At 35.7% G+C, this 25,420-nt stretch overlaps 1 protein-coding gene across 2 annotated transcripts in view; it reads left to right on the forward strand.

Annotated features, from left to right (window-relative positions):
* The window catches only part of FGF12 (fibroblast growth factor 12), a 516,156-nt gene that overhangs the window by 470,343 nt on the left and 20,393 nt on the right, over positions 1 to 25,420 (forward strand). The window lies entirely within an intron of this gene.

The raw sequence follows: 25,420 nt of genomic DNA on the forward strand, positions 1-25,420 counted from the left end.
GCAACCTTGCTATAATCACTTATTAGTTCTAGGAGTTTTTTTCTATTCTTCTGGATTTTCTCAGATCACATCTTTTGAGAACAAGGACAGTTTTATTGCTTCCTTCTCGATCTGTATAACTTTTATTTCCTTTTCTTATCTTCCTTTTTCTGCGTTAGCTAGTACTTCTAGTAGGATGTTCAACAAGATTGGTGAGAGGGGGCATCCTTGCCCTCTTTCTGATCTTAATGGTAAAGCTTTGAGTTTCTCACTGTTAAGCATGATGGTAGCTGCAGGGTTTTTACAGATATTCTTTATCCAAACACAGAAATTTTAATTTGAACAATTGTGTATACCTTCAAATACTTGAATATTCATTTGCTATCATGTAGACAAAGCACCCATAACTTTCCAAAGCCTGACATCAAAACTCTGTTTAGGTCTTTTCTCTAATACTTTCGTTAGAACCACGGGGCCAATCTCTGTTCTTGGGAACTATGCCATCTTCTCAATCTCTGTGTGTTTTCTTTTGCTGTTTCCTCCATCTTGCATCCCCTCTACGTCTGATCTTCTTGTTGTGTATCTTACTTTTCTTTCAAGAGCCCAACTCTCATGCCACTTCCATTTGAGAAATTCTTCTATATCCGCAAATAGCAATGAATTCATCTCTCCTAAGTTGCTATGTTTTTATCATTTTATTAGTGTCTACAGTTTACTAGACCTTATTTTATTCATTTTAAGGGATGCAGAGCTAATTAAAACATGGCCTTTACTGTCATGGCTGATAGTATGTCTAGAATATATTGTATATGCTTAAAATTGTGTGGGGTTTTTTTGTTTGTTTTTTGTGGGTTTATTTTTTAGAATTTATTTCGTTGAGGTGTAAAATAAAGGAGAACTGAATGTTCAATCCAATTTTCACACCATTTGTTGTATAAAGGGTTATAGAGAATCATGTTATATCACATTAAAGTGTAGACATTTCAGACTTTCAAAATTCATTTGAATTTGTTAATTATAAAATTCTTATAATGGGAACAGGTTTTGTGAGGTTATATATTTAAATATCCTCTAATTTTACCACTATGTATTAAAAACCCAAGGGCTGACTATAGAGAAACCTTAGCTATAAAGCTCATTATGCATAGGAAGTACCATTGATATATCTACTAGTGTCATTTGAATGAAATAAATGCAAAAATTTGGCAGCATAAATTATTCCAAGCCAATTAGGTTATTGACATTGAAGGAATGTCCATATGTAAGAGGTTATTAGGAATAGAATTTTTAAAAAGTTCTATTTTTGACAACTATTAGTAGATTTATTCTTGGTAAATAGAAGACTGTTGTTCCCCAGAAGTTGTAAGTATATATATATTCCATATCTGAAAATCAATCTGCATAAACACGAAGCTGTTATTAAAAAAGTCATTAATTACAGTCCTGCTTGTTCCTCTGTTGTGAAGGATATTCATTCATTTGCTCTCTCTGACTGACAGGCAGTAATGACTTCAATGAGCTAATGAGACATCTAGTTAAATAAATATGATTTTAAGTGAATAAAAGTGTAAACATGATTTTAATGAGTTTCTGTGCTAATACAGTTTCCGTATTTATGGCCACTGTTGGTATATACACAGAGGGATGAATATTAAACTAGGTTCCAGGTCCGGCTCTGCGGTTTACCAGATCTGTGGCCCGAGTTGAGCTATCTCAGCTCTCTAAGTCTTAGTGTCTGTGCTTATCCTATGGAGTTGGAGTGAGAATCAAGTGAAATAACAGATATTGACATTGTTAACTAGCTAACTTGGTAAACAAATAAATACCAATGACCTTCTCCAGATGACATTTCACAATAGCAGACAAAGTGGTGGGACATTCTGGAACTGTGGCACTTTTTATGAAAACTTTGCTTGCTTTTATTAGCTTTTTACCTAGTTGTCAAAAATAAGATATTTTCACCATCTGTTAGAATATTCAGGTATCCTACCCACTCATTTTATCTACATAAAAGTCTGGTGTTTCTAGTTCTAGTAGCAGTCTATTACTGATCTTTTGATCAATAATATAAAACATAGAGTGTCTCTCTCTCTCTCTTTTTTTTTTTTTTGTGAGGAAGATCAGCCCTGAGCTAACATCCATACTAATCCTCCTCTTTTTGCTGAGGAAGACCAGCTCTGAGCTAACATCTATTGCCAATCCTCTTCCTTTATTTTCCTTCCCCAAAGCCCCAGTAGATAGTTGTATGTCATAGTTGCACATCTTTCTAGTTGCTGTATGTGGGACGCGGCCTCAGCATGGCCGGAGAAGCGGTGCGTCGGTGTGCGCCCAGGATCCGAACCCGGGCCGCCAGTAGCGGAGTGCCTGCGCTTAACCGCTAAGCCACGGGGCCGGCCCCTAGAGCTTCTTTTTGACATCAAGAAACTTAAGGAACACAGGCCTATCAAGAGATAACTAAATTCATGGAGCTGTAGAGTCTAGATATTATCTTGTTACCCCCAATTCCCTATCCAATTTTAATGGCCAAGAGAGGGGGGATATGTTTTGTTCAGGGTCACATGGCATATTACAGGTAGAGTAAGCACCTCACCAGGCACTCGTTGACACTGTGCTACATTCGTGAGGCTTTGCTAATTGCTGGCATGTGAACATGCTACAGGAATTAGTGTACACATAAGGGGAAAGTAATTTGGGAATTTATTTTGCCTCCTATGTTTCCGTTTCTTTCTTAATGTCTAATATGTATATCTCTTGAGTCTGGTATTCTTTTGGATTCAACTGAAGAAGAAAAAATAGTACATAGCAAGTGTTTTCATTCCTGCTTGATTAGCATTCTCATTTTCATTATGACTTTAATATCTCTGTGTTCCAAAACATGAGTAATTTCCATTGCTTTCTTGATTGATCTCTTTAGCACTGCTATTTCCCAGAGTCAGGAAACAAACCTTTCATCTCTAGGAAATTGACTTGATAATCCCTCAGCCGGTACATGTATACGATTGGCCTTCAACATGTGAATCATTCTGGTCACCAACCAAGAAAATACCTTTCATTCCATCTGGATTGTGGTGGTTTTATTCCTGAGCTTTCCTGCCTAAGAGTACATGATACAATTACTTACATCTGCACTGTTTTCAGAGAGGGAGGAAAAGGGAGCAGTCAGGTCTCACAAATAGCTATCTTTTTTCTTCACCTTTCCAATTGACAAGGAATATTGTTTATTGCGCCTTTAATGGCCGCTTACAAGATTTAGCTTTTCTCAGATGGCCAAATAATTCTCCTTTATTTCTAAACTTTATGTATTGACTCTTAAAGCAATCACTGCTTTAGGGGGGTTTTCTGTATTCCGTGGCATGCTTCCAAAGAAAGGCAACAGATACATCTGACCTCCGTCTGTCTGCTGGCTTCAGAAAGCTACTTGGCATTTTTTGACAGTGCTATTTTTTTATCTTAATTCCCCCTCCCCCACCCCATCTGCCAAAGAAAGTATGAAATTTCAAATAGGGAAGACATCTGATCTGATCTGATCTATGTCGTATATGAAATATTAGCCTTGGATAAACTGTTAAGACAAATGAATAGAACAAGACTGAGCAGGAGCACAACTGGGTGCACTCACTACTCAGCTTTCTTTCCAGCCTTGCAAACGTTCCATTTTAGGCATAAGCTTCTACACCTAGAACCGATCTTCGAGATTATCTTGTTCCTTTTCTTCTCCTGCCCTGTTTTACAGATAAAGTAAGTGAGGCCAAGAGAGGTGATGTAACATCTCAACATTTACAATTTTAGTTAGCCTTGTTCCTGACTTCAGCTGTTTCCCATTTGTTCACATATATTGCACATATTTTCCTTGATCTTGTGCTGGGACAAGCTTAATTAGCTTACTAGATAAGTTGATTCTAATTTATCTAAAAAGCACATGCCTAAAATTTTCCAGAATGAACAGCTTACATAAGTTGGAAACAGTCTTTTAATGAACTATTGCTGGTAATGAAGAAATTACCTTAAAAAGTAATAAGATTTGTGCCACTGAAAGCACCCAAAGAGGAGTTGAATAAAACAACATGAAATTTCTCTTTGAGAATAGACACTAGCATGTTGATCATATGTACCTCTTCATAAATGATTAGGATTTCCCAAAAACATTCCTCAGTTGTTTGCATATGTCTGGCTAGTTGAGTGAAGATATTGGTTATTATAATCTTCAGGAATTTGGGGACTTAAATCAGACTTAAAAAGCTGATTTTTTTGAACTTTTATTATATCCTCAGTATCTCAATTTCTACTCAGTGCTCCTTTCCAATATCCTTAGCACTCCATTTTAGACTCATAGGCTCTTGTACCTAGAACAGCTCTTAGAGATTATCTTGTTCAATCTCTTGTCTCACCCCCCTTTACAGATAGTGCAACTGAAGTCATGAGAGGTAATGTAACATCTCAACATTTACAAATTTAGTGGGCATTATTACTGATTTTAGTTTTTCTCCCCATTTGCTCAGTGGTTTTCACTCTCACTCTAATGTGCAGGTTCATTTTTACTTAGGCTACAGGTTAGAGAATAAATAGTAAGTAAATAAAGTAATGAAAAAAATGTATCATCAATTTTAAAGGCCATTAATTCCCTACTGGCCATCAGTGAACATTTCACTTCTAATTAGGTGCTTGAAAACATTTTGGTCTTAAAAAAGTTGAACATTCTCTCATAATCTTATTTATGTGATTAATTCACTTAGCGTGTCTTCTTCTCATAATGCAAAATGCTCAGCTCTTTGTCTTTGGGATTAATGCATTTTTCTGAATTATCTTTGGATTCTTCCTTTTATTCAAAATTTATAACAAAGCTATGGGATTAAGAAATCTGTTGACAGCAAATATGTAGATATTATGAGAGCTAAAATTATAAAGAAAAAATGTGGCTTTCTAGATTGACATTCAAAAGCCCCTGAAGTAGGGGCCAGCCCGGTGGCGCAGGCGGTTAAGTGCGCACGTTCCGCTGCGGCGGCCCGGGGTTCGCCGGTTCGGATCCCGGGTGCGCACCGACGCACCGCTTGTTAGGCCATGCTGTGGCGGCGTCCCATATAAAGTAGAGGAAGATGGGCATGGATGTTAGCCCAGGGCCAGTCTTCCTCAGCAAAAAAGAGGAGGATTGGCATTGGATGTTAGCTCAGGGCTGGTCCTCCTCACAAAAAAAAAAAAAAAAAAAGCCCCTGAAGTAATTTGTCAAGGACATAATCTTCCTTCCTCCCATGAGCACCTTTACCATGCTGTCCTGATTGGTCATTTGGGCGCTATGGGGGTTCCTTGGACAGTAGAGAAACCTATAGATTTCCATCCATTGTTTTCAAATGCAATGGCTAGCAAGTATGTTATAATCTCAGTGGTGCTTACCTGAGAGTGTTTTATAAAAGCTTGGCAAGAAGGAAAATATAACAAAGAAACACAGCTCTTCAAATGATGTTACATTCAAAATTAAATGTCATACAATTCAGACTTAATTTCATCCCCAATATAAAAAACTCTAGCTGAATATTAAACATTTTTTAATTATTTTTTTCAGGTGTTATATATTTATTCAGAAGGTAAAACATTTTTAAAAATTAGTAAAGGAAGACACATGATAAATATTTAAACTTGCTTGTCTGATCCTGCGGTTAATAGTGAATGTCCGTAGTGTTTTGTATAGGTACTGAGAATACAGAATTAAAAACAAAAATATAATAAAAATGCATTTTTCTTTCATACTAGGACTTTCCAGAAAGATTTATAGAGAATTGCATGTGTATTATCAAAGTAGAGACTGTGCTTGGCCAATTCAAAGCAATAAATAAGAAGAAGAATTCACTTATTACTATTTTTAGATAATTAGTTCCATTGGAACTAGTTTTTGTTAGAAAGTTACATTTCCTTAGATTTCTAGTAATTGTACCTCTTATCAAACAAAAACAGAAACCCCAAGGATCCCATATCTGATCTCTATTCTTAAGGCAGAGTCCATTCAGTCAATACTGATTTTTTCCCTAAGGCTCAGCCCACTGTCATAGTAAGTTATTATTTCCTATGACTAGTGCTTACTTTATTTATTACAAAAGTGGACACTTGTCTTTGCTAATATGCCCTCTGAAATATTAGTCTATAATTTTATTCTGTATCTTACTTTGTGTTAAAAAAAAAAGAGTGTTTAATACTGTCAAATTGTCACAGAAAACTAAATAGACTCAAAAGGAGGAAAAGAACACTATAAAATGCTGTCAAGTCTACTTTGATGGTTCACATTTAGAGTGTTATTCTTGAAGGAAAGTAAGAAATGTGCAGCCTAGAATATTTTAGTTATTAATTCCATCTATATTTGACATTCTTAACAGCCAAACGTGTTGCTACCCACCTTCCTATATAGATGGGGATTTTTCGTCTCCTGGCCAATTCAAAAATTTTGCTGCACCATTGAGTATTCTTACCGAATAAGCTCTAAATATTGGCTAAAAAAGAAAGGTGGAATTTCATCTCTCTATTATTCATAATGATCTCTCACTGTCAGGGTTCTACATCTCGTTCTGTTCTAACACTCTCGTCTAACACTCTCATTTAAAATCTGGCCCCGAGACATTATAAAATGTGGTATTCATTCAGGCCTTTAAAAAAAAATCTCAATTTTTTAGGTATGATCTTTGAAATAGCCTTTTGCTATCTTTTAAAATTAATTGACTCTGATTTTTCTCTTTGATCATTTAAATAGTATCTACTTTGGTTTAAATAAGCCCTTTATTAAAAGTTAAACTTAAGGCCCATCATAAATTAAATGTAAAAGGAGAATTTGTCTTGTTCCTGCTTCAGAATGAGGGTTTAAGATGCCTTTTTTTGAAATAGATAAGCAATTAGTGGACCCTGCTGGCCATGTTGGGACTGCCAGCATCCATCCTAGTTCTGGTTGCAAGGCAACCACAATGGTAGAGAGTACACCTGGTAGGGATGTTTCTCTCCATTAAACTCTTAGCTGTACGAGGACAAGAGTCAGTCATTATTTCTCATTTACCCTAACGCTTGACATAATATCTGACGCAAAGCAGGAATCCTATAAATCCTTGGTATATGAATTAAATAACCTTAAAATCTAATATCGGTTGCTCCATGAATATTTTAAGTTTTTATTGGTGAGAAATCTGAAAAAAAATATTATATAAAAATGATTGAGTTCCTTACTAAAAAGCATACATATTGTGTTTTAGAATGCCTCAGACTACAGTTCAATGTGAAGTGAATAGAGAATTGAGGTTTCAAGTGTAGTATTGATATTTAGACTGTTAAGAAAGGTGCATTTCTATGATTATCTCCTCAGGAAGAAACCGGCACACAACTCCAGAAACATCTATATCATATTCATTCATAGAAAGAGAAAAATTCCACAAATTATCCAGTATTTTATTTTTAGGGTGCCAAGACATCTAAATGTAGGAAAATAAGCCCATATGGAAATGCCCTGATGTTTACAGCTGAGAAGGAAAATTTTATCCTTGTCATAAAAGGAGTAGTATCAATGGGTAACTCTATGGTATTGTCACTCAGCTAGACTCTAGACCACGCTTTCACTTTACAAGTGGAGAAATGAGTATCTCCAGGGTTCCATACCTCCCACCCAGCCTGATTCACTAATTTAGGTTACCACCTGCTGCCTCTAGGCATGTGAGTTTACTATTCCTGCACTAGATGAGAACGTACTAATCTCTGGGCCAGTGTGCTGAAAAGGCTCAGCACACTCTTAAGCACGTGCTTTGGCAATTTAGGCAGATCACAAGATAAGCATAATGAGCTAAATTTCTTGTTATCCGTTTTACGAATTTCTGACCTATTTGGATGAATTTCTGCTTCATATAAATCAGCTTCTTGAAGTAATAGAAAACTATGCATTTTATAAAAAGTATGCCTCCGTTTTAAAATTCTCAAGTTTATTTTCAACAGCTATGTCAGGAGAAGCACAAATCCAGTGCTATATGAGGAGAGAAGATGTTGTTCTAGCTAGAAATATGCTGCTTTTCTTTTTTCCGCATACTGCACACACCTACTGGCCCAGTGTGTACCATTTGGTAGAAGGGGAACTTGAGAAAGACCAACACCGTTTACTCACAGCCAAACGTGGGTACACGAGGGTGAGCCAATAGCAATTACTTTGCCTGGGAGGCTGATAGTACTCTTGGAAGACATAGCGATAGTACATATACAAATTATAATATTTGGAATCAAAATGCCTTTCAAAAGGAGAGAGAACAAAGGCCACTTCCCAACATTTGAAAGTATTTCAGTATGGATTGGGACCTCATCCCAGAATAGGTAGAGTCATGATATGAGACTCACTTGTATTGAAAATGACAGATGACATAGGATGAGACCATGAAGTATATAGCCTTGTTACCCAATCTTAACCAAGATAATTCTCATCACCAGTCTTCAAGGGAAGAGATGTGTTTGGTAAGAGAGAGTCAAATAAAAGAATTGTAATACTAAGACTCTTGAGAGAGAAGACTGACTATGGTGATCTACTTAAAAGAGAAAGAAACTTGAATCACTGCGGAGGAGTGGGTCCCTGATGGCTTCAAAAAGAAAATGAGTGCCCTTACTGAGTGTGCCAGCAGTCCAGGGTTAGTGTCCAAGAGGTGGCAGAGGGACAGTGGCAGTAGAGGATCCAAGGTTTAAGAGTTGAAATCATTCTTTTCTCCCCTCAGATCAGATTATATCTAAAGTAGACATTCACTTTTTGGAGCCATATTTTAATAGGCACATTGGCGATCCAGAACATACCTGGTGGAAGGCAAGCAAGACCATGTGGTAGGTCAAACCATATCATGTAGAATTGTTGAAATAGTGAGAATATTTAAGAATACATATGGCACTTGGTCTCTGAAGAATGTGAGCCATGGGAACCCAGATCATTAAGACCAAATTTCTTATTCACCTAGAGCAAGTCATGTTCTGCTTTATGTATCCCTACCACCCAAAGGGACAATAATAACAACCAAATCTAATAAAATGCTGCTCAGTGTGTAGGTGCTAAAAGTGTTCTTGACATTGCTATTTAAAAGGTTACTGTATTGTCATTAATTCCACTATTTTATTGGCAGGTCCATGATACAAATGCTTCCTGTTTAAAATGACAAACATCTCAGTGCTGTATTTACACAATGATATATTATATATAGCCAGCCCTGGTGGTCTAGCGGTTAAGATTTTCCTCCCTCACCAGCGCAGGGTGAACCACATCACCCTTCTGTCAGCTGTCACACTATGGTGGCTGCATGTTGCTGTGATGCTGAAAGCTATGCTACTGGGATTTCAAATACCAGCAGGGTCACCCGGCGTGGACAAAAGATTTATGCAGAGCTTCCAGACTAGACGGACTAGGACCTGCCACCCACTTCCAGAAAATTGGCCATGAAAACCCTACGAAGAGTATTGCAAAGAAAGACTGAGCAGGGTTCAATGCTCTGCTGCACACAGGGTCGCTAAGAGTCAGAATCAACTCGATAGCACTAACAACAAAAATATTATGTTTATATGGATGTATTTTGTGGCTAAGAAATAGCTGCAGGTGTTCATAAATACCTGTTGACAGCAGTATAAAACTAAAGATGCTTCTTTCATTTTGAAAATGAACCTTGAGGAAATAATTTCTCCACTCTGGGTCTTATTTCTTTCTAAAATCAAATGGTCTCCCTTTTAAGTTTTGAAACACTATGATTCTATGAGTCCATGAACAAAATGCATAACGTAAGTGCGGAGGAGGGGATAAATCATTGTTAACACTCTTTTGAGTGAGAAGACCTTTCTTGTTGCCTGCCTATCTTTTTTAATATATATTTCAATTTTGTTCTGAGAAAAGTGTGTGTATAAGTGTAAGAGACAATGAGAATGAGAGAGAAGAGAATTTCTCTTCCTATTGAGAAGTTCATAATCAGTAGTTCCATTCTGGTCAGTTTGTAAGAAAATCACAAAACCAGTAATCATCTGATTCTCTCTCCACTAAGTGAAGGTTGGAGACCAGGACTTCAAGCTGTAACCAGGATAGATCTGTCTTTAGCATGTAAAGTTTTTGTGTTAAATGAGATTGAAGCATGATTTTACCAGAGTTTGTCCTGAAAATTAGTGCGAGAACACCAGAGATTATCACTATTGTGTACTCACTGTATTTAAAGGTACACAATGTTATCCCATGTCCATGTGACAAACACAGAATAAAAAGAGCCTAGAAAGATTTTCAATATAATTTTCTTATTTTCTGGAGAAACTGACTCCTACTCTGTGCATTTCTCTGTATCCCTGTTATTTGTTTAGCGCTTCATCATTTTACTTATGCAAATATTAGTATACTTCTCCATATTATGTCAGGGTAGTCACGAATACTAGAAGTCCTGATGAAGAAGATGTACCTCCAGAAAAAATTGCTGGGGTGTCGCTACAACAAGCTTGTCTAATTTTACAAGATCTATTTTTGCTTTCTCTTGAGCACACTGTAATGAAAGCCTAAAGACATGAGAAGAAATAATGAATATGTTTTTGAAGAGGTCATCATTCTTCAGAATAATTGGCATAAATGATAATCCCTTGCACATATATGGTACTTTATAATTTACAAGACCTTTTCACTAACATTATCACATTTGTATTCTGATGCTTTTCATGGGGGAGATATTGACCTACTGGGATTTAGGAAGAGTATTTCAAAGAGAATTGGGATTAGAATTTGTCAGAATCCAATTATCAGTATAAACTTGGCTTATGTGAAAAGCATGTTATAGCTCTGATAAAGAATTAGTTAAATTTTTCTTCTAAAATGTGGTTGCTTTAAAAATATTTTCAATGAATGAATCACTTGTCCTTTAAAATAGGTTTTTATATATATGGGAATTTTTGAAACATAAAACTTCATGCCAGTTGCAACTTGTAAATGGTGTTTTTGTTTGTTTGCTTGTTACTGAGAAATGTATTATTTGTATAATTAGGAAGCTTTGACCACTGTGTTTAATGCTGGACGAGTGACATGGATAAAAAAGCAAAGACTATGCAGCATAATCTCAAAATAACTTAAATTCCTTATTTTTCTCAAGATTATTCTTCTTAAAACAAACCCTTTTCCTTAACTCGCATAAACTATGTACCCCATGCTTGGTGTTCCCATGCTTTCCATCAACCTGCCCTTAGCCCCACAAAATGGACATAGTCCTTTTCTATGCTGCACATAGTCTCCCTCTCCTCCCTCCTTGCTCCTGACTTTCAAACCCAAAAGGCTTTAACACATCCTGCTCGAAGGAAAGAGGAATGGCAGAGACTGGGTAGCCAAACCAGAATACTCCTTGGAGAGTGTATTAGTTTACTAGGGCTGCCATAACAAAATATCACAGACTGGGTGCTTTAAACAACAGAAGTTTATTTTCTCACAGTTTGGGATGCTGGAAGTCCCAGATCAAGGTGCCAGCAGGGTTGGTTTCCTCTGAGACCTCTCTGCTTGGCTTGTAGGTGGCTGCCTTCTCGCTGTTTCTTCACTTGGTTGTTCCTCTGCTCATGCGGGCCTCCGGCGTCTCCCTGTGTGACCTAATCTTCTCTTCTTATAAGGACATCAGCCAGGTTGGATTAGGCCCCACACTAACAGGCTCATTTTAACTTAATTACCTCTTTAAAGGCCACATCTCCAAATATAGTCACATTCTGAGATACTGGGGGTTAGGGCTTCAACATGTGAATTTTGGGGGACACAATTCAGCCTATAATAGAGGGCAAAGGGAGGAGAGAGACTCCTCAGATTTACACATTTAAATCCAACTCATTAATGAATGAATTCATTCAAACAAATGAATGAATTTGATGACCAACTAATTCCTGCTTGGATAGGTCAAGTTTCTCTCTCATTTTGGAACTGAAAAATATGCATTTGTCACAGAAGAGAGTGTTATTCCTAAAGAGATTATCTAATTAATGTTGTCTTTCTCTGTCAGACTTCTCCAAGTGTGGGAAGTGAAATGGGAAAGCAGAACAGGGAAATCAAGGGGAATTGAAAAGCCCTTTGTAGATAGCTCCCACAGGACAGGCTATTTCATGAAAGTGAGGCTGAGGCTCAGAAAAGCTGCAAGCTCTTGGCTCATGTGAAAACGCTGAAGTGGTTTTTTGACATTAATGCACCAGAGTTCCAGGCAAGTCTACTCTAAATCATGTTAGCAAACCCAAGCGCTGAGTGCCCATGGTGGAGGGAGGGGAGCCTAGGTAGAATAATTCCAATAATTCTTAGATAGGGGAAGGAAGACCCAATGTAGCCTGAAAGTCAGACTTTCCTTAAGAAGTTAGATATCATATTTCTATAAGAAATTTTATGAATTTTAAAAAACTGTTGGGGTTAAATCAAGCATATCCATGGGTCGTATCTGGGTGATTACCCATGTTATTCCCAAAGCACATAGAACCATATGGCTTTATTTATATTCTAACAAAACTTGTAAAATAAGTATATATTCAAGTTTTACCTATGAGAAAACTGAGGCTCATAGAAATTAAAGAACTTGGTGACTTTTACCCCACTAATAAATGGTAAAGGTGGCATTAAAACCCTGTAAAGCTCTGAGTTTTCCTTTGTTTCTTTGTACCTCTCAGAAAATGTGTTTTAATCCAGGTATCATATTACACAATTAATTATTTCTAAAAACTTATTTTTGAAGCATATTTCTTAACTTTCTGATATAGTTTTTGAAAGAAAAATGAAAAGAAATAGAAATAGGAGTCATGGGACCCATAACCCACTCTTTCTCAGTCACACCAACTGAAGCCTCTTTGAATCAAGTCACCACCGCTCCACCTAGTGGCAGTATTCTCTAATTGGAGGTTAAGTATCACCTCTGGAAAACAGCTTAAAATTGAAAGAAAAACATGTACATAGTTTCAGTCTGCAATCCCACACTAACCTTTGGAAAGGTCAGAATAGTCTTTTCCTAAATGCATTAGATTGTATGGAGCACAGAGCATGGAAGTCCTATGCTTAGAATTCATGCCATTTTGGCCATCTCTTAGGTCAGGCTATCTCACTAGTGATTCTTTGGACTCTAGATTTCATTTACAGAATCACATGATTATTGGAATATTAGAGTATTATAAGTTGATTATTGGATTAATAATTAATTATTATTATGAGTTGATTATTGGATTAATAATTGGATTAATATTTTCTTTCCTTCCCTTCTCTCCCCTCTGTTCCCTTCTCTCCCCTCCCCTTCCTTTCCCTTCCCTCACTCTCCACCTACTAAGTTCCTATGCATTCTTCAAGGGGCGAATACAACCTCTTCCAGGAAGCTTTTCTTGACCCTCATCCTGGCTCAAGGAGGAGATTTTATTACTCAATCTTATGCCTCACAATATTGTAAACTCTGACTACGAGGACTGCCTATTAATCTCTATTTTGTTAACTGATTAGAACACAGACAGAATTTATGTTAGCTGAAAGAATACTTGAATTACATAATTATTTCAATGGCTGCCCAGGAATTAAATAACAAATATGCTGTTTTGGTCCACTTCACATTAACCTTCCCTTTCTCTACCTACCTTGGCTGGTCCATCTATAGCTGATTTACCATAAATATATATTGAACTTGAGAATACAAGCAAACATATGCTTACAGTTTTATTGACCTGTTTATGAGAAATTATAAAAAAGATATACTATATAAATTTTTGCCTTTGCTCAAATAAAGACTATATGTGTCAGAAACTAAAACTGGTTGAGTCTAGCATAATATCTCCTTCACATATTGTTCTGCTCTCCCACACAGTAGTTTTAAATACAGCTTTTCAAAAGTTGAATGCTAGAAATTTGCATGCTGATTCTATTAGGGAAAATGGTCAGATTCTATTGAGACTGAACACAAGCTAAATTGGTGAGATGCTGTGACACTTTGCCACTTGACTTCAAGTTAAGAGAACAGCATCAGTGTTGAGGTTGGCTTCCAATGCTGGGTCTTTCCCTTTTATAAAATGATGGGGTTTGGTTTAGAAAAATTCCAAGTTTCCTTTCAGGTTCATCTCTAATAATCCAGACTTCTATGAAGGAGAAGAGAAATTTAAAATGCCAAGCTGCAAAATATCTAAAAAGAGCAAAGGGTCTGAGCATTTTGGGCACGTTTGAGTCAAATACTAACTGCTTATCAATAATTGAACCCCAAACTTTGAAACTAAAATCGTAGGCAGGTAAAAGAATTTGAAATTAACAGAAAAGGAGATGTGACTCATAATAGACAATGGCTTTTCAATTGTTTTTTAAACTGCTAACCCATTTTTTTTTTTACATAAGGGCATGAAAGTCAAAACAGGAAATGAGTCCATAATTTCCCTTTCAGGTAAAGTAGCATTCCACAAAATATAATTTAACAGAAATTGAACTGATGGTTTTGTAGTGAGTGATCTGGAAATGAAATTGTTTATTCATTTGATATTTCCTAAAAATGGCTTTACTAGAATGAATTTATAAAAAAGGGAAGTGTATAGCCTTCTTACAAGTCAGCTTCATATGTACAGAACCATATAGATGAATAAATTATGTACATTTTACTATGTATTAAACAGCATGTTATGTAAGACTTTATCTAAACTGGTGGGGGTATGTAGACATAAACTGAACAGGAACCATGACATTTTGGAGCATATCAAAAGAATGGACTTACCCTTGAATGATTCACATGTAATTCGGAGAGTGTTAACATCGGAAATAAAGCATTAGTATTCTACTTATATTCTTCAAGGTCCAGAATACCATTTCTTTGCTTTGATTAATTCATGTTAATGGCTTTTATTAAGTTAAAATATATTTGAATTTCTACATAATTGGTTCTCAATTAAAGAAAGGAATCGTATCTCTTATAGACTCCCTGAATGAAATCTTTATCTTTTATAAGCTAACATAGAATGTAAAAAGGATGTTGATTCATATCTGTGTTTATTCTATCATATTGTAGACTCCTTGAGAATGTATTTCTTTTTATTTTTTTACATATTTTAATTTTTAAATTAAAAAATGTTTCTCTCTCTTTCAGATGTTTTCTGAAAAAATAACTGGTTATTTCCTTTTAGGCTATTGATCTGTTGATTGTTAGCTTAAGTTTTAAGTTTCAATTATAAAACACTTAAAGAAATAAGAAAATGTAAATAGTTGGATTCTGAATTTTGTTTGCATGTTGATTCAAAGGAAGCTTAGCTTTGGAAGCTATCTGTACTAGGCTTGATGAACCATTACAAAGGCTATTTCATCAGACTATTCTAGACATTTGGAACAGGCTGTATTCATTCACTCGTTCACAAACGTTTATAGAGAAGCTACCAGGTGCCAGATACTATGCAAGATTCAAGGAGAAATAAGAGAGAGACCCTGATCTCAAATAAGTTGTACTTAGGAAGGTCATATTTGCAAATACATATAATACGAAATAAAAAGTGATCATTATGTTGAGAGCCACAGATAAATTGCTGTGATGGGGATCAGAAGAGGAAGAGGTGATTTTCAGATGACGAGATGAGAAGATTTTGTGAAGGGAGTTGAATTTGAAGTAGGTCATTAAGACTAAGTGAAATTTGGATTTGCAAATAAGAGCTGGGAGAACTTACCATGTGTGAAAGCATGGTAGAAATAATAGATGAACTGTGTATGTAAATTGTGACAGAATATATGGGAGATGAAAAGGTATATAACAAATAACCTAAGATAAATGCATATGTGTGAAGTGATTTAGCAGCCTGATGGTAAAGATAAAGAACATGAGTTATCCACATATGTCTAAATCTTTTATTTTTATAGATTTGTAATCAAAGACTATTACAAATGGGAAGATAGGTAGATAAACGTTTGTGCTTACAGAACCATGTCATTGGTCTACCATTTTTGTAGGGTCTGAGAAGATGCTTTGAGTAAGTGACTTGCCAAATTTTAGTTTGCAAAAGAAAATTACTCTAGGATTAAGTCATGAGTCCTTAATCACAAATGAATCAAACTCAAAATGTGCATTAATAGGACTATTAGGTGGTAGGTGGCTATTAAGCTTCTGAGTTGGATGGGCTGCCCCTACCCTTTCACCCAATGTTCTTTGTCCACAAATGCCAATTCCACTTTGAAGAATGCAGACTCTTCTCCATTCAACATCCCTAGTTGAAACCATCAGTCAAGTTTACTCTGTTTTATTTTTTCCCTATTTATATAAAAATAGTTACGCCTTTTTCCTCCGTTATATTACCATTGCCTGCTTTATGGAATCATAAGAGCAAAACACTCTCTACCTGCAACCAAAATGGCTAAAAACAAGTTATATTCCCTTAACAGGTCTGCCAAGTGGCAATAATTATTATAGTAATTGAAGCACATTGGTCAAAGGCACTTGCAGAATTATAAGTAAAAGCCTATTTTACTTGGCTGTTCTTAATCTATGAAAGGGCGTAAATCATAACCAAAGCAATGTGGCATAGGGAGGGAGGATCCACAACTAGAGACTGGGTTCTAATCCTGACTCTGCTATTATCTAGCTGCATAATTTTGATTGTAGACCTTGATTTCTTCATCTGTAAAATGGAGAGTCAGAATATATATTTGCAGCTCTAAATTTCAAGGATTATGTGCTCATCGGAACAAAAGAATTTATGAACTTGCTTTGTTTCTAGTACCTCTTATGAAATCAAACAGATGTGCTTGTCATCCCTTTGTCTGAGTGATGGTATATTCAAAACATAAGAGAGATAAATTATATTCAATAACATAGGACTTTAGAAAAAAGCATAAAGTGAACTAGGCCCCTCTCTCTTCATTCCTCTTTAGTGGCGAACGTGTTTACTTTGAATTATCCTTCTGAAGGCTCATCATTGCAACAAGAAGCATTGCAGCAAAGATGTTTTTTTAAAAAAAAACACAACTCTTGCTTTTCAGTTCTATCAGGATGTTTGTCTAGCAGATTACTCTTTAAGCTGTTGAAATGAAAGTGGCTGGTGTGATGGTACACACAGGCTTGAATGAGACAGAGCAGAACACATCTATGAGATGTGATTTTATAGCACTGCTAAGGATATAATGTCAGGTCTCGGTCTACTCACACATGCTGGGTACCTACATGATACCAGGATTCTCTTTCTTTGCTTTTTTTTTAATCTTACATTCCTTCTAGATTAATAAAAGGATTTGTGGTGTCTGCTGTACCTCAAAGCATCATCACAGCAACCCTGCATCACAGGTGCTCTGTAGTCCTCGTGCATCTCAGCCTGCATTTCTAATTCATTGACTATTATAGTTATTTCTCACTGAGAAATGTTTCAGTCACTGAGCATTGTAATCATTTCCAGGAATATCTTTAAATGAAAGTGTAATTTAAACCCAATGAGCAAGCAACACAAGCAAATTCTGGGGTTGTTTCTCCTCTGACAGCGGGGATAGTTATATAGCATGCCTACAGTGACATCACTCCCAATAAAAGCCCTTTACTGCATATTCACAGGTGAAATATCATTGTCATCTAGAAAGCCCACAATGTTCATGCCAGCTTTGGTATGAAATTTAGGTAGTATTGGAGGAGAAATTTTTGGTCCTCTGATGTTGGGATTGATCCCAATCATGGAAAGGCTGAAAAATGAAACAAGTAGGGTCCAAATAAGGATGAGGACTTTTTAAAAATAAATATCCTTTGTACTGAGGCCCAAGGTTATTCTAGTGATCTAACCACCAGGACATGAAAGATGGGATAAGTAATCAGGTTTATTCTCATTCCCTCCTTCACTCAACTAGTCCATTTTGGGTTGTTTGTTTAATGGGGCCTTCATTGATCTTCTTCTTTTAGTAATTTTTTGTAGAAAGTATCACTCTTTTATATAGGATCAGGCATTTTTATGGTATATCCTTGTAGTCATGAGACTTTTGCTTGTTGTGTGAGTCTGGGTAAGTAAATTCCCATTGCAGAGTCTAAGTTTTATCAGATTTAAAAAAGAACTATTTTAGCAGTTGTACTTTGTATTAGGGGTCTGGAGGCCATATTTAGCTAGTAGGTTAATTTTACTCGACCCACAGGTTTTTCCCCTTGATTGAATGTATTGTTTGAAGCAGTAATATATGCATAGAGAAAAATAAGTCTATTTCTTACAGCTCTATTCTCCAACCATCCAAATTCCTGCCCATGAGGCAAACATTGTTAGTGGCTTCTTGTGTATTCTTCAAGAAACTTTCTAAACATAATTCAAGCAAATACCTATTTGTGTGTATGTGCACATATGTATGTATTTAACACAAATTGTAGTATGTAAAAATACATATGTGCTTGCATTATGGATGTCGGGGTATTTAATGCAAATGGTGGTATGTATAAATACACACACACTTAGAGATTGCTTCTTTTATTTAAGAATGCGTGTTGGAGATCTTTCTATAGCAATGCACAATGAGCTGCTTTATTGTCATCAGCAGCTGTATAATATTCCATTGTGTGGATATGCTAGAATTGATTTAACCAATCCACTATTGAAGGACATTTAGATTGTTTTCAGTATTTTCATACTGCAAACATCTTTACCATGAATATAATCTTGAACATACTCCATTTTGCACATGTGTTACTGTATCTGTGGGTCAAATTCCCAGAAATGGGTCAATGGGTATGTGCATTGTAATATGAGAATTTATTCCCATTTCCTAATAGCACTCCTTTGGCTGCATCCCACAGATTTTGATATTTCATGTTTCATTATTCAGTTAGGAGTACTTTTTTTTTTTGGTGAGGAAGATCAGCCCTGAGCTAACATCAGTTGCCAATTTTCCTCTATTTGCTGAGGAAATTAGCCCTAAACTAACATTTGTGCCCATTTTCCTCTATTTTATATATGGGATGCTGCCACAGCATGGCTTGACGAGAAGTGTGTATGTCCGTGCCCAGGATCCGAACCTGTGAATCCCAGGCTGCTACAACAGAGCACGTGAACTTAACCACTAGGGCCAATCCCTAGAACTAGTTTTAATATCCTTTGTGATTTCTTCCTCGACCCATGGGTTCTATATAAGTCTGTTTAATTCTAAATATGAAGTATTTTTAAGGTATTTAATTTTTATTGATTTTGTATTTAATTTTGTTGTCAGTGAACATACTCTGTAAGATATCAGTCTTTTGACTTTTTATATGGGCCAGCATTTATCTTAGTGACTGTTCCATATGCACTCAAAAAAATATTCATTCTGCTCTTGTTTGGTATAGTGTTCTACAATTTTAATTAGGTCAAGTTGTTTGATAGTGCTCCGATTTTCTATATCTTTACTGACTTTTGATGTTTTCTATCCATTACTGAAAGAAGAGTATTAAAATCTCTAATTATGATTGTGGATTTCTTTTCTCCCTTTAGCTCTATCATTTTTTGCTTTCTGTATTTTGAAGTACTATTATTAGGTACATACCTATGTAAGATTATTATGTCTAGGTCCTGATGCAGTGACCGTTGATTGTTATGAGATGTTCCTTTTTACTTCTGGTAATACTCCTTGTCTTGAAGTATCCTTTGTCTGATATTAATATAGTCATATCTACTTGCTTATGCTTACTGTTGGCTTGGGTATATCCTTTCCATACTTTTACTTTCAACCTCTGTGAGATTTAAGTGTGTCACTTATAGACAGAATATTGTAGAGTTTTGCATTTTTATTCAGTCTGACAGACTCTGCCTTTTCATTGGAGTGTTTATTTACAATGAATGTGATTATTGATATGGTTGGATTAAAATCTACCATCTTGCTATTTGTTTTCTATTTATTTCATCTGATTTTTATTTTTCTATTTCTCTTCTTATTTCTTTTTGTTTAATTAATATTTTTTATGTTCCATTTTAATTCCTACATCGGCTTCTTAGTTCTACCCCTTTGTATTAGATTTATAGTTTTTGTTCTAGAGAGTACAAAAGGCATCTTTACTTTATGACAGCACACTTAGAATAAATATTAAAACTCTTCACATAAAATATAAGAACCTTAAAATAATATATTTCAATTAACCCTCGTTCTTTCTGCAATGTCCTATGTATGTTTTTACATTATAACCCTCTCAGTGCAATGTTATAATTTTTGCTTTAAAAGTTAAAAGAAGAGGGGCCAGCCGTGTGGCTTAGTGGTTAAGTGCGTGTGCTCCACTACTGGTGGCCCAGGTTCGGATCCCGGGCACGCACCGATGCACTGCTTCTCCGGCCATGCTGAGGCCGTGTCCCACATACAGCAACTAGAATGATGTGCAACTATCACATACAACTATCTACTGGGGCTTTGGGGGGAAAAAAAACAAGGAGGAGGTTTGGCAATAGATGTTAGCTCAGAGCCGGTCTTCCTCAGGAAAAAAAAAAAAATTAAAAGAAGAAAAAGTACATTCTTTTATATTTATCAGCATATTTATGATTCCCAGTGCTATTCATCCCTTCCTAAATAACATTAGTTTCCATCTGGTGTAATTTCTCTTCAGCCTGAATAACATCTTTCAGCATTTATTACAATGCAAGTCTGCTAGAAATGAATTTACTCATTTTGTTTATCTGAAAATATTTTTACTGTATCTTACCAATTTTGAAGGATATATTCACTGGATACAGAATTATGGGTTTAATTTGATTTTTTATTTTAGCTCTTTCATGACTTCATTCCATTGTCTTCTGGCCTCCATTGTTTACCTGTGTTTGATGTGTCTTTTTCCCTTCTCTGCTCATTTTTTTTGTTTTTTTCTTTATCTTTGTCTTTTCTTTATCTTTATTTTTCAGAAGTTTGGTTATAATGTACCTGAGTATAGTTTTGGTGTATTTATCCTGCTTGGAATTTGCTAAGCTTCTTCAATCTAGATCTGTAGAAATTTTTATTTTTACCATATTTGATAAATTTTAACTATTATTTATTCATTTTTTTCTGCTTTATTCTATTTCTTTTTCTTGCATACAGGTTAGACTGTTGAATATTGTTGACAGGTTACTAAGTCTCTTTGGGTGTGTGTGTTTTTTTTTACTCTTTATTTATCTGACTCTTTTAACCTGGATAATTTCAATTAAGCTGCCTTCAGGCTCATTGATGCTTTCATCCACCAGTCTCCATTCTGTCAATAAGTACATCTAGGGATTTTTTCCCTCACATATTGTCCTTTTCGGTTCTAAAATTTTCATTTTTTTTTTATTTCATCATTTTCATTTTTTCTGCTCAAATTTCTTCTTTGTTTACTCATTATGTCCTTTTTTCTTTAAGTCCTATAACACATTTATAGGAGCTATTTTAAAGTCTTGTCTATTACTTCTAACATCTGAGTCATCTTGTGATCTTTTCTGTTGACTGTTTAGCTGGCTGATAGTGGGTTACATTGTTTTGCTTGTATTCATGTTTTTTAATTTTTTACTGTATGTTGGACATTTATATAATATGTTATAGAGCACATTTACATTATTCTCTGATAAAAAATGTGTGCATGTCTTTCTGGCATTTAGAGGAATAACTAGCAGATCCTCTTGGTCTTGTCAGGCTGTGTGTGTGTATGTGTGTGTGTCTGTGCGTTTAGGTCTTGACTATTTTGCTTCTGTCATTAGTCCAGGGGGTGGGGGGATCTTACTTAAGGTGTGGTCATTAATCATAAACTGTGGCCTCTCTGAGGTCTCCAATGAATGTCCGATGTACTTATTAACGTCTCTTCTTTCTGGCTTGTCTGGAAGTTCAACATATCCCAGCCCTGCGCAAGCTCTGGTATCTCCATTCAGCTCTCAATCCTGCAATAGCTGTTCTATGGCAGGCCTTGAGGAGTCTCATCCTGAGCACGTGCAGTCTATCCATAAGCCCTGGGTCCTCAGTAAATTTCCATATAGTCTCTTTCCCCCTCATTACACCAGGTTCCTTTTCTCTGGCACCTTGCTCCACAAATTCAAGTCACTTTAGCAGTCTCAAACTCTAAATTCTGCCTCCTCAGCTCAAAAAACCCACAGTACTATACTTCAACTTCACCTTTCCATTCCCAGGTTGAAAAGTGCCTCTTGCAGAAAGCCAGAGTTAATGCGGTGCTTACCTCATGTATTTTCTTTCTCTCAAAGATCAGAACCCTGCAATTCCAGCTGATAAGTGCCTGGAAACTATTGCCTCATATATTTTGTTCAGTTTTATAATTGTTTACATCAGGAAGTTAAGTTTGATACCAGTTATTCTGATTTCATGGAAGTTGTCACATGGAGTTTTAAAAATTGGTAAATGTCATGTAAAAAATATATTTTTCAGCCTGCATTGATAATTTCTGTGGCCCTTTAGAGAATTCAAAATGACTTTCCAAAAGCTATAACAATGTTTAAGTTGAAATATGGGAATTTGACAACATCCTTACTTGCATCCTTATCCCCAGAAAAGAAGACAAAAGCTGAGGTACCAGAGGTGCACATCCTCTTTCATGAATGTGTTGGGGTATTCAACATTCTTGCCTAGATTTTCAGACTCAGTCAGAGTGGGGCATTTGGTTACATACCGTGTACATGCTCACTTCGTAATAATCAATGGTGTTTTTAATGGAGAATTGTACTGTTCCCCCAATATCTGCTCTCTGTCTCTGGAACATTGAGACTTTTTGAAGAAATTTGGATGATAACAGTGAATTGTAATATGATATATCCTCTCACGCACTGCCCTTCTTCCACTACCCACTCCCACCTCACTTCTGTATTTGCAGGCTCTGGCTAAAGGCTAAGTCAAATGGCTGGGTGGTATTATGTCTTATCAGGAGGTGTGAAGAATCTGAAAATTAACTATCACTCATGTCAGATTGATGTCAAAAACATCCTTTACCAGAAAAAGAGAAATGGTTAGATTTCTCTGTGTCCTCTATAAATAGGTGGCCAATTGAGCCTTAAGCAAATGTAGCAATTACCCTGCTACAGAGAAGAGAAACTTAGGACACATTATTTGGATTCCACCAGTAAAGCGACTTTTCTCAACAGATTCTCATTTGTGATATCAGGTGTCACCTGAACATTGTAACTAGAAGTAAGGAACGTGAGGAATGTGTCGGATACTACGTTAGGCACACTTTTGTTGTCTTTGTTAATAGTCATGACCTTATAGTGATGGTATAATTAGTCTTAACTTACAGATGATGAAGTTGAGCCTCAGAGAAATTAAGTAACTTGTCCAAGTTCAAAAATCAGGAATATGAATCTTTGCATCTATCTGCCTCCAAAATTATGTTTACAATACTCTATAGCTTTCATTATTTTATGATGGTATAAATTTACCTTGTTGCTGTGTAAGATATTGTGCAGAATGTGTTAACAAAGAACATTTATTTTTAGAGAAATTAGCTCAGTAATTTTCCAGTAAAAATGATCTCAAAAGTTTATAGATAAAGATTCCTGTATCTGCAGAGTTTCTTTTTCTAAGTTATAAAATTAGACTTGTTCTAGTCAAAGAAACACAGTTTAAAAAAAATACTTCATTTGAGATAATGTGTTTTAGCATTTTCTTTGCCTATTGTCAGGATGGAAAACAACAGTTCTCATGCGTGATTTAATATCGTTATGTCTGACAACACAATTGACAGAGCAACGGCTAATATACCAAGTATTTTCAAGTTCTGTGCATCTAAAAGCCATTAATGAAGTTAGCAAAGCAGAAGCTTCACAGCCAAATTTTCAAAGTTTATAACGAAAGGAGCTATCTATCTCTGGCGTTGTCGGACGCAAATTGTGCTGCAAGAATCGTTGAGTTTTTGATTCCTTTCTTCGTTGTATACAACCCAATAAACAAGATTGCACAGCAAACGGAGAAGATGGTTTTGTGCATTAAAAAGAGTTTACATTTTGGTTTCTAATTGGAAAAGAAAAAAGTCAAAATGAGAGGGCCATTTGTATCTAGCATATGTTTGAAAAATCAATAATCTTTATATATCATAGGGAGAATCATTAGTCATAACTATTTACGTTAGTAGCAAAGTTTATTTTCTCTGATTACATATTCTTTTACATTTTACATTTTGTTTTCTTAATAATAATATATTACTACCATTTTTTGGTAGGTAAGCACTATTTTTGAAATGACAAATTTTATATTGACTCAATTTCAAGAAATTATTTAACTATTTAATATGAATGATAAAGCTGTAGAAGACTTAAGTCAAAAGGGACATTTGAGATGGCCTAGTTCAACAAACACTTCTCTTTTGTATTTAGGGGGACAGGGAACCTAAGAAGGAAAGTGATCTTTCTGATTTGAACACAAGTTAGACATATACAAGAATAAAAATCCATGTCTCATGATATCTTTTCACCAAATTATTTTGTTGGAATAGATTTTTTTTTTTTAATTCTAAGAACTGTTGAGAATACAGGGAGACTATAACAATCATGGTGCTTATCTTTATGGAGCGTATACAGACTCATATGTCATATAATATCAGGTAGTGTTAATTTATGAAGAGAAAAGCAAGTTAAAGGATTAGAAAGGGACTAGAGGAGATCCTAAATATGTAAGGTAGTCAGGGGAGGTCTCTGAGATTTGAGCAGTGACCTGAATGAAATGAGAGATCAAGCTGCATTAATGTTATTGAAAAGGTTTTCAAGAGCAAAGGATATCAATTGTGAAGGACTTGATGTGGGCTACGCTTGTTGCTTTTGAGGAACAGCAAGGAGAGCAGTGGCTGCAGCACAATGAGTGTTCATGCATTCATTGCACATTCATCCCGTGTGTAAAGGATATGGTTTCAGCCACCTTTAGTCCCACGTATTCCTCAGTAACTGCACTCCTGGTGTAACTACATCATATCCTTGGGGCCTTGCATCGAAAGCGTTGCAAGGAAAAGGTTCTTCTAGTACATGGTAAAGACAGTAGTGACTATTGTGAATATACTTGACCTGTAGGATTTTTATTTACTTGTAGCCAAAGAAGATGCTATCGCATTTGTTTTTCTTCTGCTTATCACAGAAGGGGAGGAATTTCTTCTTCCCATGAAAAACATTTTGTTCATTTGACATGTTAGGATTTGATTTTACTGTATTGATTATACAATCTCATTGTAAGTCACTAAACAAGACTCAGGCAGTAAAGGTGAGCTTGAGGAGCAGTGATTGCAAAGCAATAAATGTGAGTTCTGGCATTGATGCAGTAATTTTTTTTTTGGTGTAAATTTGAATTAATCATATAACCTCTTAGTTGTCTTACTTATCAAATGATGAGGTTGAAGTGGAGGATTTTTAAGATTCCTTCTTGAACTAAAACTCTTATTCTATGTTTCATTGAAGGTCATACAATGCAATAGTAATATTTTTTTCCTACTACTTATTCTTAAGTATTTTTACCTGAGATTTTGATTACCAAGTAAAAAAAAGTTTCAAAGAAATTAAAAGGAAAGTTACTGACATTAAGCAAAGAGGTAATATACTGATGATTTTATGGAACAAGCATTGGCTGTATAACAGGTTTGTG

The sequence above is a fragment of the Ceratotherium simum genome, chromosome 15 (assembly GCF_057802395.1).
Source record: "Ceratotherium simum simum isolate JZ-2026a chromosome 15, ASM5780239v1, whole genome shotgun sequence".
Taxonomy (NCBI): Eukaryota; Metazoa; Chordata; class Mammalia; order Perissodactyla; family Rhinocerotidae; genus Ceratotherium; species Ceratotherium simum.